Source organism: Cajanus cajan, chromosome 2, assembly GCF_000230855.2.
Source record: "Cajanus cajan strain Asha chromosome 2, NIPB_CcT2T_4, whole genome shotgun sequence".
Taxonomy (NCBI): Eukaryota; Viridiplantae; Streptophyta; class Magnoliopsida; order Fabales; family Fabaceae; genus Cajanus; species Cajanus cajan.
In genome coordinates this window covers 45,813,286-45,830,409 of record NC_138518.1, presented here as the reverse complement: position 1 = coordinate 45,830,409, position 17,124 = coordinate 45,813,286, and the positions used below count along the sequence as shown (strand labels likewise).

Sequence of the window (17,124 nt, the reverse complement as noted above, 5' to 3'; positions counted from 1 at the left end):
TTTTAGTTATCGTATTGACCAAAAAATATATTTTAGATTAAAATATATTTTAAAATTATTTATGATTAAAATATATTTTAAAATTTTCTTTAATTCATTATAATATTTTAAAATAAATATTATTAAAAATTGTCATCTTAAATTTTTTATTTTTATAAATTAATTGATGATAAAAAAAATAACATACTAATATATGGTTTTAAATTTGATATGAAAATATTAGGATATAATTAGATAAGATTTTAAATTCGTATTTTATTAATGATTGAAAATTTAATATTATAATTTTAAAATATATAAATTATTATTTAAACTTTTAAATTTATAATCATTAATTTAAATTGTTTCATAATATTAATTTTAAATTGAAATAAGTAGATTGTTAATTATACAAGTATGTATATTTATAAGTAAATATTAATTAAATATAATATAATTATTATTATTATTGGTAATATAATTATTATATATATTTTTATATTTTTATAGCGGTCAGAACATACCAAAATGAGAGGGATCCAAAAATAATATAAGTATGAGATTGTACTTAAATGAATTAATTTGTACTACTTATACTGATAACATGCATTAGCTCTTCTGTAGCCTATCTCATAAGAACTCCACAGTTAAGCGTGCTTGACCTGGAGTAGAATAGGGATGGGTGACCTTCTGGGAAGTTTCCCAGAAAATGTGCAATAAGAACAAAACATGTTGAAAAGTGAAGTGTAATGAAATAGCATCCTTGAGAGGCCAAATATGAGAGTTATTACATTAATAAATTTATTAAAATTAAATAAAAATTTCCTGAAATGAGTTATCTACGGAAAATTCCGTAGATAACATTATCTACGGAAAAATCCGTAGATAACATTATCGACGGAAAATTCCGTAGATAATGTTCCGTAGATAACGTTATCTACGGAAAATTCCGTAGATAACGTTATCTACGACCATTTTATCTACGGATTTTTTTCCGTAGATAATCCGTAGATAATTGACATTTATCTACGGAATTTTATGTTTATCTACGGATTTTTCCGTAGATAATCTTGATTTTTCTTGTAGTGGCTCCTAACCTCTCCATGCTAGGCATAGGAATAACCATGATGGGGTGAACACAATAGAGTGGTCCCTCACCTCTCTGCACTGGGCACGAGCTTGCCTTACTAGGTGCAACATTGTCAATGAGAAAAGGAGAAAACTTTCCAAGAACAATTAGTGGTCTCTTAACTAAAATTATTGTCTTGTGATTTTAATTTAATCTAAAATATTTTGAGATAAATAAAAACACATATTAATATTACACATAAAAGAAAAATATTGTCAAATATTAACAATGTGATATTTACAAAAGTTATAAGAGTTTGTGTAAGTTCATTTTGATTTTCATTTTTTTTGAACTAGTAGATCCTTATCCATATTATACAATTTATATTTATATCCATATCTATACTACATTTAAAAGAGATGAGAATTTGTGTAAATTTTTTTTAGTCTCTTTTTCTAGGATCACTATGGCCTTGTCTATTTTACAAGGACCAAAATCAATTTTTACTCATTTTATAGGGATCAAAAATAATATTTACAAATTTTAGAAGGATGAAAAATAAAGAAAATTTTTTACAAGGACCCAAATTAAAAATCGTTTATTCTACAAGGACTAAAATCATATTTTAATTTAAATTTTAATTATATATAATATATATTTATTCTGTACAACGCAAAAGTTAATATACTAGTATTCCTTAAATTATAAATATTTTAATATTGATCATTGAGTTTTTTTAAAATATTTTAACAATATATAGTAATATTTTGAAATATTAAATAATATCATATATGCATATTTAATAATATTTATATTTATATAATAATTTCAAAAATATTAATATTTAATAATGTATTATATATAATTTGGCGTGTTTCGTCACCTATGAAACTAATGTTAAATATATTATAAATAATTATTTTATATCATAATATTAATTTAAAATATTAATATTTAATAACCTAAATTACTTGGTACGTTGAGGCACTAAACATGGCACATGCTACACCTAAAACAATTGATAATAATGATTAACAATAAGTTATTAAAACGATTATTGCTTAAATTAATTTTAGTAAATGGAGAAAGAAAGTTCATGCACACTCATCTCTTAGGTCCTCCATTGCTCTACAAGCTTGTCCATCACACATCCAAGTTCCATGAGATTTTTCAAGAGCATTGATATTGTTAACATGTGTAAGCATTTAATTTTGTGTCTTAGACTAATTTTATAAATCTTGGATCGTTTGTGATTCCTGTGGGAACAATAAAGGAATGCATTTTGGTGTTTGTATAAGGAAATTATAGAGTATGCAAATATATGTAATTGATGACTCAATAGAGTGTTTTTGGGCTTTTAATCTATGATTTTATTGATCAATGGTCAATTTTGATGAATTTTGATGATGAAATGAGGTCTAAAGAATGAAAGTTTGCATCTATTAGATTTTGTTAAAGGTGTGACCAATGAGTCATGGTTGTGACTAATCAGTCATGGGCATGACCGACATCATGAGCGTGAGCAATGAGTTACAACTGTGATGTGTTCTGATCTTAACCCTTTTTTTGGAATTTGTTAAACTAGTCACACGCATGACCGACACCATAACTATGACTAATAAATCATGGTTGTGACTCATATTGTTGCTCATTTTCTCATTCTTTTCTCATCTTTTCTCCTTTTTTTTATCACCTTCATTGTTTAAGATGAGTTATATTTATGAGTTTGAGATGACTTGAGGATTGTTAGCTAAAGGATGTGATCTAAGTATTAGTAATGATAAGGAAGTAATTGAGTTAATGTTCAACAATTATAGAGTTGACAAATGTTCTAATAATGATTATAAGTGAGGTGTTTTAGTAGCGTGGGTTAGGATCATGATTCATAATGTTAGTAAGGAATGACTTTATCCATGAGGTGTTTGATCAAAGTAATGGCTTGATGTACCTATATCAATGTTAAGAAGGAAAAATTACAGGAGAGAATAATTATAAATAAATGATGGTATAAGTTGATTGTTAATGAATTGAGGTGTTTTGGTGATAGTTATGCCTAAGGAGTTAATATGTGATGTCAATAACATTGCTAGACTAGTTGAGTTTTTAATTTAAATGTTTAGTTTGATGATGATTTAACATATGATTAGACAATTTCATGATGATTCCACCTTGAGGTGTATCGGAAGACTAATCATTGCATTAATTAATTAATTTTGACAACTAGTTGTGGTATGTGAGTATGCTATTGACACAATTTTGAGCTACATATGAATTGATTGATGTGCTTTGACATTGATACAATTGATATGTATGCATCATGTGAGGGTCATATGAAGAGAAGTCCAAGCGAGACTTAGCCATGATGTGATTATGATTTGAAAAGAGAATTAATATACAATTGTGGATATGTATTATTGTAATATGATAGCGCATTGAGTTTTACCTGACATGCATCGTCTGCATAGTTGTTTTGGAAGAGTACGATATGGAATACTTGCTAGAGAAAATCCCCTTGTGTAAAAGCTTGAGAATTAGTCTTTGGGAATAATCCAGTTTGGGAAACCCTAATTTCATCCATTGTGAGCATGGGGTGGAACTTACGTGACTTTGCTATCTTGACTAGACCCTAATTGTATACCTTCATATTGTAGAATGCATTGAGGTGTGACCTAGCATGAACTCTTAGGTTACTCAACCTTTGGACCAAAATTGACAATTGATTTTGACTAGTACCACATGCATGATTAATTGTAGTTCGTATTCATTGCATAGTGCTTGTGAATGAATTCATGTATTAACTTGTTATGGTTATGTGAACTTATATTTTGATATTAATTGGACTGCATCTTGTTATGTTTTGGATAATTATATCATTGTTCTATTATTACTATTAGTCTATTCTTGTATTATTGTTTGTGTTTAACTATCTGACCCTATTTTACATTATGAGCTAGAGTGAGATGTTTCTCACCTCCTTTATTTTGTGTTTGTTTGTATTGCATGTTGTTGCAAGTGATTTATATAAGGATGTTGAGGATATATGTTACCAATGAGGCCTAGTCCTTGTATTTGGATTATGTTATGATAGAGTTTGATATTAGGGTTTAGTTAGTATTTACTTTCTCTTGTTATACTTTAAGACAATTGTTACTTTAATGTATTAAATTTCATTTAGATTTCAATTGATTTTATTTGTTAAAAATGTGGTACTCTATATGTTGAAACCATTGAATTTTTATGTAAGAGTTTCCTTTATTCAATTTTTCATTTATTTGTGTATTATGGTAATAGGGTAGACAGTGTCACACATATAGGTCAATCTAATGTTCATAATTTTATGTCTTGAATCGATCAATATAATTGATTCAAAATTGTGTCAAAAAATTAAAAATAATCATTATTTAACTAAATATAAAAGATAAAAGATTAAAGGATCACAATTGTGTGATTTTAGTCTCCTAAATTTTAATTGAACAATTTTAATGCATTAAGTATCGCAGTTGTTGGATTTTTATTTCTTAATTTTTAATTTAGAAATTTTAATACATCAAGTATCATAGTTGTGTAGTTTTAGTTTCTCTTATTAAAAATTTAATAATTTTTTTATGCAACACTAATGGATGACATGATGTATTGGTATTTTTAATTAACTTTCTTCCAATATATTCATTTTATTTAATATATTTATGTTTTTGTAAAAATATTAATATATACTAATTTATATTTATGAAATTATTGATTCACTACAAAAAAAATATTGTCTTGAATTAACACACTCTATAGTGATATAATATCTATCACTAAAAACTACTTTTACCTACATTTATATTCTCATAATTGTTATAAAGTATAGAAATAGACTATATTGACATATAATATATATTGTTGAATCTCTAACCTTATATATCAAATAGATTTATATATACATATATGATATCTATAGTGACACTTTTTTGTATGTACTATATGTAATATTTCTTATAGTGATTTATCTATAAATATACTAATAATATATATTATATATTTTATTTATTTAATGATAATAAATATATACCATTTGATACATGAACAAAAATTATCATATATATAACATAAATAGTTAAATATATGTATAATTTTAAAATATTAAGTATATACACACATATTAATCTTAAAATTATTAGATTTTTAATAGAAAAAATTAAAATCGTATAATTGTAATACTTGAATGACTAAAATTATTCGATTAAAATTTACGAAACTAAAATCACAAAACTATGACACTTAATAGACTAAAACTACTTGATTAAAATTTTAAAGACTAAAATTACATAATTACAATACTTAAAACATCAAAATCACAATTAATAAAAGAAAAAAAAAGTTAGATATAATTAAGCCTTAAAAAAAGCTTAAAACCAACTAAATTGGGGCCAATTTGATGGGCCTCCTCAATTTTATCTATTACACTGATAAGAGCAAATTAATGCCACTCACAATCACAACTAAAGATAAGACAAAATATAATTACAAATTGAACTCAATGTTAGACGTCAAAATACAGAAGTATCATCATGTACTAGTACTTACTATTCATTAATATTATGGATGCCTCTTCCTTCCCCAAAATCCAAGATAATAGTTTACAACATTTATTATTCATTGATTAAAAGATCGTAAAATAATTAAGGAGATTTTAGTTATGTAAGACCCGCTTCTTTTTTTTCCTCTTTCCCCTCAACACTCTCATTTTCTCCTCACTTCCTTTTCGTTGGTTTCAAATTCTCAAACTTCCTTGTAGTGATTGTTGTGGTTGAAGGTGTGGAGTAGAGATGTGAAGAGCTAGTCGGAAGCGCGAATCTCCTTGTTCTTCTTCTTTCCTTTCTCTTCCCCAGAGCTTGGATTTTTCTTTCCAAGGTAAGGGAAGTTAGATTGCGTGCTGTAACACCCCAGTTTTTATTTCACTTTTTATTTATTTATTTTAATTAAGGGTATTTTGGTAATTTTATAAAGGTGTTAGGGGTGATTTAGTAGCTTGGAACGGGCTGTTCCAGAATTGGAACGGGCCGTTCCAAACTACCAAAACGTATGTAATTTAGTAGCTTGGAACGGGCTGTTCCGGAATTGGAACGGGCCGTTCCAAACTACCAAGTTGTATGTGAGTTAATAGTCAAGAACGGGCCGTTCTCAAGATGGAACGGGCCGTTCCGGACTATTAGTTTTGCCTTTAACCCTAAATGGGAACGGGCTTGGAACGGGGCGTTCTTAAAATTATGGCCGTTGAGAGTAATTAATGCACACCAGAACGGGTCGTTCTGGTTTTGGAACGGGCCATTCTGGATGTGAATTTTAGCCATGTTTTAAAGGTCCGGAACGGGCCGTTTCGAATTTGGAACGGGCCGTTCCGGCGTAAAAAGCCTATAAATAGAGCTGTTTGCCACTCCCAAAAAGCACACCTCTCATTTCTGATTTCTTTTCTTCTGCTCTCTCTTTTCTTTCCTCTACTTTCTGCTTCAGACCGAGGGGAACCCAGCGATGGAGATCAACCAGATCTAGTGTAGATTCAGCTTCTACATATCTAGATTCAGCTTCTTCATATCCAGGTACGGGGGAAAAGGGAATTATTTATATATAGAGTTACATGAGGGAATTGGGTAGAGGAAGAACCCCTTAGAATTATGAGCAATTTTAGAAATATTTCTGTTTGAAGAATTATTGGAATTATTTGATTCTGTATATATTTAGGACAATAAATATATAATTTGTTTGTAAAAATGATGCTCTAGGAGAGAGAACGACATTATAGAAAAGTGCCTGAAGGTTAGGTTTTGGAAAAATTGGATTATTTATGTTTGAGGAATTAATTATACCATTAGATTCCGTATGTGTTGAGGATTAGAAATATATATTTAAATCGTAAGAATGATGATCTGGGAGAGAGAACGAAATTGTAGAAAAGTGCCTGTGAGCTAGGTTTTGGAACAATTAGGGGTTTTACTGTTTATGTTGAAATTATATTAAATTGGTAATTCTGTTGTTTATTATATTAATTTATGAATATCATTGTTATATTATTTGATAAAAATTGATGATTTAAATGTGAATTACTTGATACGTGTGAAACCCATTATTTTGGACATATCTGATATATGTATGAAATTGAATTATGAGATGTTGTATGGAATGTGAATGAGATGTGGTTGGTTCTTCACACCTATGACCAGGGGTGAGCACGGCCCGAGATTGTTACATGAGTATCGTGACCTTGGTTAACATGTCAGGGGTGAGCACGGCCCTAGGTTAGGGGTAACGTGACCTTGGCACAGTGTTATATCAGGGGTGAGCACGGCTCTGGATTGTTACGTGGGTATCGTGACCTTGGTTAACATGTTATGGGTGAGCACGACCCTAGGATAGGGATAACGTGACCTTGGCACTGTGTTATATCAGGGGTGAGCACGGCCCAGGATTGTTAAATGAGTAGCGTGACCTTGACATAGTGTGAAGTGCAAGATTTGTGATGATTGGTTTGATTGAGAATTATGACGTGATGACAATGAATGATTGATTGAAATACGATATGTTGAAATATTTACGAATATTAAATAATATATTGTGTTTTCTTATGTGCTATATATATAGATGTTTTCTTTTCTCACCGTGCGATTTGTGGATATTTTAGGTGAGGAAGATCTGGCTACGAGTGGTATCTAGAATGCCAACGGTTGAATTGTCGGGATGCTCTGATATTGTGACATCGGGGCAAAAAGGATTTTTAGAACATAGGTTTTTATTGTAAATGTTATTTTGAAAATAATTTGAAAACTCTTGCGTTTCATTTTTTGTTATTGTGGTTATTGAAGGATAATTTTTAAGATTCTCATGTAACCCTTTTACCGAAATTGAAAATTTTATTTATAAGTTTTTATTATTACAATATATATGTTGGGGTAGTAAGGGTGTCACACGTGCGGATTGGTCGTAAGTGAGTTTAGGAATTCAAGTGATGCTTGAATTCAGAAGATAAATGCACTACAAAAAATTATGTAATTAATAGTGGTTATTTTCTGGCGGTTTTAATAAACCGCTAAAAACGGTTGTAGTTCTAGCGGTTATTATAACCGCCACAAAAGATTAAATTTTTGGCGGTTTAAAACCGTCATAATGTTTAAATAACTATATATTGCTCTTCCACCTCTTTATGTCACCACGTAACCAATTTGATTAAAATATTTTTTTATTGTTAAAAGAATAAAATTAAACGTTAAGAACTTAAATTCAAAACTCTCTTTTTTTCTCGCACTTCTGTGACTTTTGAAGCGCTCCAAATCGGAAACAAAGCTCTTCTTCGCATTTTTGGATCACTTTTTCTTCGATCATCTCTCTCTTCCTTCAGCATTCGCCCCTACTAACTACAACCCCTTTTCCACGCGAAAATCTCAGTCTAGGGTTCTCACAACTTATAATCCCTCAATCTTTTACTTTTATGCTTTAATCATGATTTTCTTTTTCGTAGTTATAATTATGACTTAAATCAGATTGTTCGATTTTCCTTTTTTCTCTCTTCTCAAGGATTCTGGAGCACTCTGTGATCAATGAAAATGGATTTGGTGTTTGGTTACAAGGTAATTTTGTATCTTCTTTGTTGTCTCTCTATTTTTGCAGATGCATAACTCGATTTATTGATAAACGATTGTGGGGATTTTGTTTAATTAAACCCTTGGTCATTGTAGCTTTTACGATTATTACTCGTCAATGCTTAAGTTATAGATAAGATATATAGCCGCACTAGTTTCTGAGCTGGTTCGATAAACTAGCTGAGCTTTTACGATGAGGTGCCGAAAGCTGAGATGGCAGATCTTGGTGATATTAGTTGACCAACAGGACTTCTGGGATGAAACTGATAGGATTGGAAGTCATAGTGAAAAGGTTTCACCATTCCTATTATTATCTTTTATTGTGTTCTCTACATGTGTATTTCATCACCCGCAACTAACAAAAATATTTTTTTTTATAGAAAAGGCAAGTAAAAGAGGAAGCAAACACACCGACAGATTGTTCAAAACAGTATTTTGTTTTCCGCGTGAAGCGACGATGGGATGGCAACAATCTCCACGTGTTATCTCCAAAGTCCCTTTCATAGTTTCATTAAATTCATCACAATTTTGTTTCTCTAGAACACACTTATATTTTTATCTTTTTAATTTTTGTGCTTCTGTAGTCTCAAAGAGGAAGCTCTAAATCATTTGTTTTAATTTCGGGTGTTATTATTATTATTTAGGTTCATCATTGATGGAACACATAAGCCAAAATCAAAGGCATCCCAAATCACATGTACTGCATTGTTAGAGGAATTGCTAAATGCAACATAATTTCTTGCCTTGAGGTTGTCAATTGTGTCCACATAACTCTGTACACGACGAACCTGTGTACAACGACTTAAATGTGAGCACCTTTCACCATCACTTTGGAACTGCATTACATAACTAAGTGGTGGCAACTAGTTTTGTATCGTCTACTCATTAATAAAGTTTTATTCAGCATCCTATCTGCAAATTGTAGGCAACATAGAAATTTTCAATTTTTGTTGGTTTTTTGAGTTCCAGTGAAAGAATTTTTGGTGGGTTTGAGAGATTTTGATGATTAATTTCTGGGTTGAAAATAATGGGGGTTATAGAGATAATTACCAATTGTTGAGAGAGAAAGTTGAGTTTTTTTTTTGGCCGAGAGAGAGTTGAATTCTTTGTTTTTTGGTGGGTGATTCAATAATCTTGCTTAGAATGGCTGTGGTGAGTCCTGTGCCTACAACTACAGAAAGGATGGGTTCTGTGAGGTCTTTTTCTGTTGATGTTTGGGGAGAAAATTTGGAGGAACCTAATCCAAGTGTGGTTGATCAACCAATCTATGTTGCCGTGTCAAAAGAATTGAAGGAGAGCAGATCAAATCTGGTATGGGCAATACAACACTCCGAAGGAAAGAGGATTTGCATTCTTTATGTTCACGTTCCTGCTACAATGATCCCCTATGTATGTATCTACTATGCTTCTCTACATGTAGTTGTTTTTAATCAACAAAAGGAAAAACTTCTCTATATGTATTTGTTCTTTATACTTAATTTAAGGTATATATATGAGTTCTCTGTTTCATTTTCTTCCTTTTTTCCCAGGTGACCCCAAGCCGATCATTTAATTTAATCTTAACCACAATGAAGTTTAAGGTATATTTTCTCTCCCTTCATTGTTACTTGCCAATATAAGAAGTGACATTTCTTTTATGGTTGCACTGAATTTGCATCTTGGATGTTGTAATTGGATATGCACTTTTGCTGTTAACGTTGTTTTCTGTTTTTTTGTCCGATGTGGCAGAATTGAAGAGATCTTTGTATTGCTTATCCTCTCAATATGGAAGAATTTTGGATGTTGTTGCTCTAAAGACTCCCAAGCTTCGAGGTCGGGCATGGGAGTAAAACTTCCCGTTTTATGACAAACCTATGGTAATTAAGCTATACTATTGTTGTTAGTTTCTTTACATTTATATTGATAAATCTGTTTCACTAACCTTATATATATGTAGCTAGTTAATTAGAGCTGGCTAGAATTAATTTAATTCTATTATTATGTAACTTTTTATTTTATGTTATATATTTAAGTCATTTTAATTCTCTGTTATTAATCTAGTAGGCTAGAGTTTAATTCAACAGTTTAGAGATTATTAGGGTATTTGTATAAAGAGGGAAATAAACAAATAATAATATGACTTATTTGCTTGCATGCTTGATTTGTTCTAGACTTCTAGTTTTAGTTGCCTGTGAGTCTGTCTGCAAGAGATTTGTGTATCTGATGAAGAAGCAGACGTCAAATTGAATTGACATTGTGTATTGCGTGTTTATTCTGCTTCCTTTAATATTGCATCTTATCTCTAAATTTATCAAGTAATAGTACGCTATCTTTTGATTTATGTTAATGTACAGAAAGCAAACCAAGGTTGGTACCGTCGGTGAGAATAGGATCTCACAAAGATACTAGTTTAAATTCCTGTATTGATATGATGATTTTGTTTTATTACAGGTACCACATCGAAACCCTTGCGATTGAATTGTGTCAAGCGTCTTGCTCGATCGTTAAGTTTTCCTTCGGAAAACACACAAGTTCAGAATAACCACAATGGTACAGGGGAAGGTACTAATTCTTTGTTGTTACTAGAATCGTTTTCACTATTTTATTATCTAAAATGCTACTCAATTTAGGTATTGTAGAACAGAATAGGACACACTAGAATATAATCAGCACAATATAGTATTCAAACAGGATTAACATCCTCTGCAGTTTTTTGTTTTTTTTTCAAACTGCATACAATTTTTTCTTATTGATTTTAAGAACTTAAAATGCTATTATTTTATTAGACAATATCCGTGTGTTAAAATTTTAACAACTCAAACAGGAACTAACATTATCAATTAGTTGCGTATTTGCCTAATTCTGAACCTTTTCTTGTTTATTATGTTTAATCATTCTATGTGATACTCTCATGTCTATCACATTAAGATTCCCACTGCTCACTATGAGTTTGGCTCAACCTTCATTGATCATCCTAGGGTAACTTTTGCCTTTCGTTGAAAATGGCACTTCTGTTAGTGTTTTATATTTTGCACTAAATTAAATTATATTACTACTTAATTGAAGTTTAATATTTTATGCATATTTTATTAATAAGGATAACATTAAACAATTTGTATTTTATAGGATGAAGGGAGTGGACACGACATGCCAACACTACAAGGAGGATCTTCATTAGATAGTAATATTCATGGAGTTTGACATTATTTTTTTTTTTAGACATGATGAACTTATGAATTTGAACCTATGTTTTTATATTTGAAGCAAGATTAATTTTGGGACAATTTACATATTTTACTTTTGAGCATTGATCATGAATTTGATTTTGAGTTACTTAATATGTTGGATATGTTTTAGAATTGATGGATGTTAATGTCTTAATAATAAAAAATATGTCATGCTAGACCTATGGCTAGATGTTGTCTTGATTTTTTTTATAATGTTAAAAGTTGTTAATTTAATGTATCTTTATGTAATTATATTTGAACAAGAAACATATAAAATACATAAATATTATTATAATTATAGCTATAATTTATTAAAATAAGTGATCCTAGAATTTGACAAGTAAAATTTTTATTTATAAGTTACTTGAATTAAATAACAATATAATATAGTCATTATTAATTTTTAATGATTAATATGGTTAGTGATAATTTTAAATAATAATTTGATAAATGCCTAAAATATATAGAATATTATTTGTTAATTTATAATAAAAATGCGTTTTTAAAATAATTTCAAATATATTTTAAAAATAAAAAATTACCATAAAATAAAGTGTATTTTTGACGGTTTAAAATAGTCAGAAAATGCGAAAAAAAAAATATTTGTTGGCAATCTAAAACCACCAGAAAATGTAAACAAGTAAAAATAATAATAATTTTGTGGAGGTTTTAAAATTGTCAGAAATTTTGAAGTTGGTAGAATTAAAATGAATTTTGTGGCGGTTTAAAACGGCCAGAAAATGATGAACAAGTCAAACAAAAATACAATTTTGTGGCGATTTTAGACCGCCAGAAAATGTCAAACAAGTCAAACCCAAACGCATTTTTTGGCGGTTTTGAACCGCTAGAAAGATATTGAATTTTCTAGCGCTCAAAACCAGCGTTTACAAAATATCCGCCACAAACGGGTTTTGGCGACCGTAGATCCGACGGTTATTAATGACGCCGGTAATGAAATTTGTGGCGGTTTTTAACCGCCAGAAACTGTCAAAATAACCGCCACAAATCACACATTTTTTTGTAGTGATGGTTGGATTGAAGAGTTGTTCATTTTCGGGGTTTCGGGAAAATTGGGGAAAATGGTGATTTTGATGCGTTTGATGGTTGCATGTTGAAATAGAGCTTGTTTTTGAGTTGTATGATGTAAATGTAGTTCATTACATGGTTGCATGTGTTTGAGCTGGTTGATTTGCGGGTTTTTGTTTGAAAATTTTTGAAGTTGTGAGGGTTGCTGTTTGAAATTGCGCCGGGCGTAGTTCTTGGCGTCGGGCGTGTGTTCATCAGGGAACTCCATTGTCCAAGCACGTCGCGCGCTAGGTTGGTTACGCTAGGCGAGGTTGGGAATGAAAGTCTCTAGATGAATCACGTCGGGCGTTGGGAGAACCGCACTGGGCGTGATATCAGATAGTGGCTCAAAATTTTGAGTTACTGACATAGCGCCGGGCGTGATTCGATCTCGCCAGGCATCGAGACTTCGTGGAGGTCTCTGCCTGGGGTGGTGCCAGGCGCAAAATGAGCGCGCCGGGCGTGTGACCTTGGTGAGGTCTCTGCCTTATTTGCGCCGAGCGCGAGTTTGGTACGTCGGGCTTGGGAGACTCTTGAAGTCTCTACCTCCTATTGCGTTGGGCGTAATGATGATACGCTAGGTGTGTAACAACTTTAGAGCTCTCGGGTTGGGTTCATGCCCGGCGCAAGTTTAATTGCGCCGGGCATGGAAGTTTTTTACTCTATGACTCAGAAAATGTTGATTATGCTGTTAAAGATGTTAAGTTGAGTTGTGTTGTATGTTGATTATGTTGTTAAAGATGTTAAGTTGAGTTGTGCTGTATGTTGATTATGATGTTAAAGATGTTAAGTTGAGCTGTGCTATATGTTGATTATGCTGTTAAAGATGTTAAGTTGAGATGTGTTGTATGTTGTTTATGTTGTTAAAGATGTTAAGTTGAGTTGTGCTGTAAGCTAATTAAGCTGTGATGATGAGTTGTTGATCACTAGGACTAGAGGAGATGTTTTCAAATTTGCTCATTCCATTGTGAGGATTGAGAAGCTGTGGAGCTCAGAGAGCCCAATTTGTTGAAAATCCTCCTTGGGAAGTTGTCCCTTGGAGTGGACATTGTGCTATTCTCCTCTAGTACTTAGTTGGTCCCGTGTGTGGGCAAGGTCGAGGCACACGTTTACAAAACGACCACGGTATAGGGGACAGGTCAAGCTATACCGATTGCAAGTGGCCAATTTGAGTAAAGTACGAAGTCAGGAACTTAGTTCCTTACCGAGTATCGGAGGGTTGTAGTATTTGGAGGATAGTCGGTAGGCTAATCCTTTAGATGGCTTAGTTGAGCTAGCTAATGCCGTGGTAGGCCTAAACCTAGGTATTCTATCCTGACATAGTACTATACTTCCTTGTTTAAGTGGCAAAGTCTGAGAAATCATTATCATACTGTGGATTGGCATCCAAATTTTCTGTTTACCTAGCAAGCCCAAAAAGGCTCTTTGATGTCGGTTCGGTAGGACCTAGCCACTTAAACTTCTCACCCATGTTGTAGGAGATCTCCGAGTTGAAATGCGTGACGACGCATAAGTTGTTGTTGTGTTGATTTGATGTTGATATGAGTTGTATATGTGCAGTGTATTGTGTAGCTGTGGTTGAGCTGTATGTTGTTGTGTGTTGTATGTTAAATCTGTTGAGAATGATGATGTTGCTGTTAAGTTGAAAGCTGCTTATAAATATAACTATATGTTGATTCCTTTTCACTAGCTTACCCTTGCCTGTTTCCATGTGGATTGGACTGCAATGATCATACTGTGTATAGGAGCAGAGCTGGGATAGGCTGGAGAGTAGTAGCTGGGCTACAGGTGGTAGCAGGAGCTGACTTTTGGTGTGGGCTACTCGGTGTAGCAATTTTGTTAGTTTTAGATACTGACTTGTTGAGCCCCAGGCTAGACATGTGTATATATATTTACTCCTTTATATGCATACTCTACTTCTGTGTGGTGTTGTTCTATAGCGTGACAGTCAGGAGGGTCGTTACACTTTTATGGTATCAGAGCAGTTTGAGTCTAGTGAACTGATGTTGTGTATTTTACTCGTATTTTAGCACTTTAATTCACAAGAATTCATAGCATAATCATGCATATCTTTCATGTTTTTAATAAACTTTTATATCATTTTCCTATTTTATGCTTTTCTTGGTATGTGTTGTGTTTTCTCTGAGCAGGATCAAGATTTAAGAATTAAAGAGGAAATGCTGAGCTACAAGGAAAATCACGGCCGTGATTCTAAATCACGCCCGTGATTCACCAGAGAAAATCACGGCCGTGACTCCCAATCACACCCGTGAACGCCACTGACCCTTCATAGATGTGCTCCAGAGAAGATCACGGTCGTGATTCTCAGTCACGGCCGTGATTCACTTCGCGTCCCAGCTTTTTAAGTTTTATGTTTTATTTTTATTTTTGTAATTTTTATCTTGGTAGTTTTACCTTTTTACCCTTTTAGGTTATAAATTAGATGAGGTTAGCCTAGAACAAACTTTTGTTTTCGGAGACAGTTTTATTTAGTTTTTGACACTTGGGGAAGGTTGGGCGCCTGTGCCATCGACTCTAAGGTTTGCTTTTCTTTTATTCTTCTTTTCTTGGAGAACTACTATGAACTCCTGTGAGTAGTTTCCCTTTTTCTGGGATCAGGGCTTAGCCTCTGAGAACCTCTTTATTAATGCATTATTCAGTTTCTTAATTTTATTCCAATTCTTGATTTGTTCTTTTATATTTTATATATGAACTTTAACATTATAGTTTTCATAATAACATTAATTAAGGATGAACTGAGAGGAGAACTTGATTATAATTATGATAAACAATTAATCTTAATTTTCATAATCATAGATAATTAGGGATGAACTGAGAGGAGAACCTAATTATTGGAACCTAAAGGAATAGACTTGAGTGTTAAATCACGAGAGTAGATTTAAGCTTTCGAGGAGCAATAGATTAACAAAGATCTTAACGGGTTTAATTGAACGTAATTACCACGAGAGTAGGGATTAATTTTAATTAAACACGTCCTCGTAGCCTGAGAAGGTGCAAGGATTAAATTAGGTTAAGACTACCTTCAAGATGGAATAGAATTAATTAATGAAAATAATAATTCAATAATGTTGGAACTCTTTGTGCGAACCCTAGATTCCCGGAAATCTCCTTATCTTATCTTAAAGTTTTATCTTATTCATTAATTGCATTACTATCTCTTTTACCATGAAATCTGATCTTATCATATCAAAACAGAAATTCCATCTGTTTTAAAATTCAAATTAAAATACTAGTAATTCTAGGTCAAACACGTAGTCCCTGTGATTCGATATTTATTACTTGACGACAACCGTACACTTGCGGTTTTTCAAACATCAAGTTTTTGGCGCCGTTGCCGGGGACTACGTCTCTTGATTTAAATTACAATTATTGTAATTCGAATTTTTAAAAAAAAAAATAAAAATAAAAAAAAAAAAAATTAAATAAATAAATAATTTTTTTTTTTAGTGTTTACTTCTCCAATTCAGATTTCACGGGTCACTTTCTTTTTTTTGCAGTGCCTTAGGATTAATGCAAAAGAGATCTCTACGTCTTGGGAAACCAACACCACTTGATCCTGAGATTGAAAGAACTCTCCTGAGAAGGAAAAGAAACCTTTCTAGAGAATTTGACATGGCTGCACAACGAGATAATTTACCGCTTCGGGATTACTCTGCACCCGTAGCTCGTGGGATACCTGGAGGGGAGATGCAAACTGGAGCTACTGTACCAGCTTCTCTGGTGAATATGCTCAAACAGAACACCTTTGGAGGACTACCATCAGAAGATCCTAATGACCACTTAGAGGGGTTCTTGGAAATCTGTGAGACCCAGCAATTTGATGATGAAGTTTCTGATGGAATGCGACTCCGCTTATTCTCACTCACCTTGAGAGATAAGGCAAAGGTGTGGCTAAGAACAGTGCCTAGAGAAAAGATAGCAACTTGGGAATTATGTGAAAGAGCTTTTCTAGAGAAATTCTTTCCTCCTTCTAAAACTAAAGAATTGAGGAAGAAAATCACTAATTTCCAACAAGGCACTGGAGAGACTATTTATGAAGCATGGGAGCGGTTCAAAGGATATCTTCAAGCATGCCCACAACATGGCTTCAACCGTTGGCTTACCATCCAATTTTTCTTTGAAGGATTGGACCAACAAAGCACCATGATATTAGACTCAGCAGCTGGAG

The 17,124-nt window shown here is 32.2% G+C and overlaps 1 non-coding gene across 1 annotated transcript; it reads right to left on the bottom strand.

Moving 5' to 3' along the window:
* Positions 1-16,937: 16,937 nt before the first annotated feature.
* On the bottom strand, positions 16,938-17,044 carry LOC145955367 (small nucleolar RNA R71). Its single transcript, XR_014431981.1, has one exon. It is a non-coding gene; the product is annotated as a small nucleolar RNA R71 (small nucleolar RNA).
* Positions 17,045-17,124: the final 80 nt, after the last annotated feature.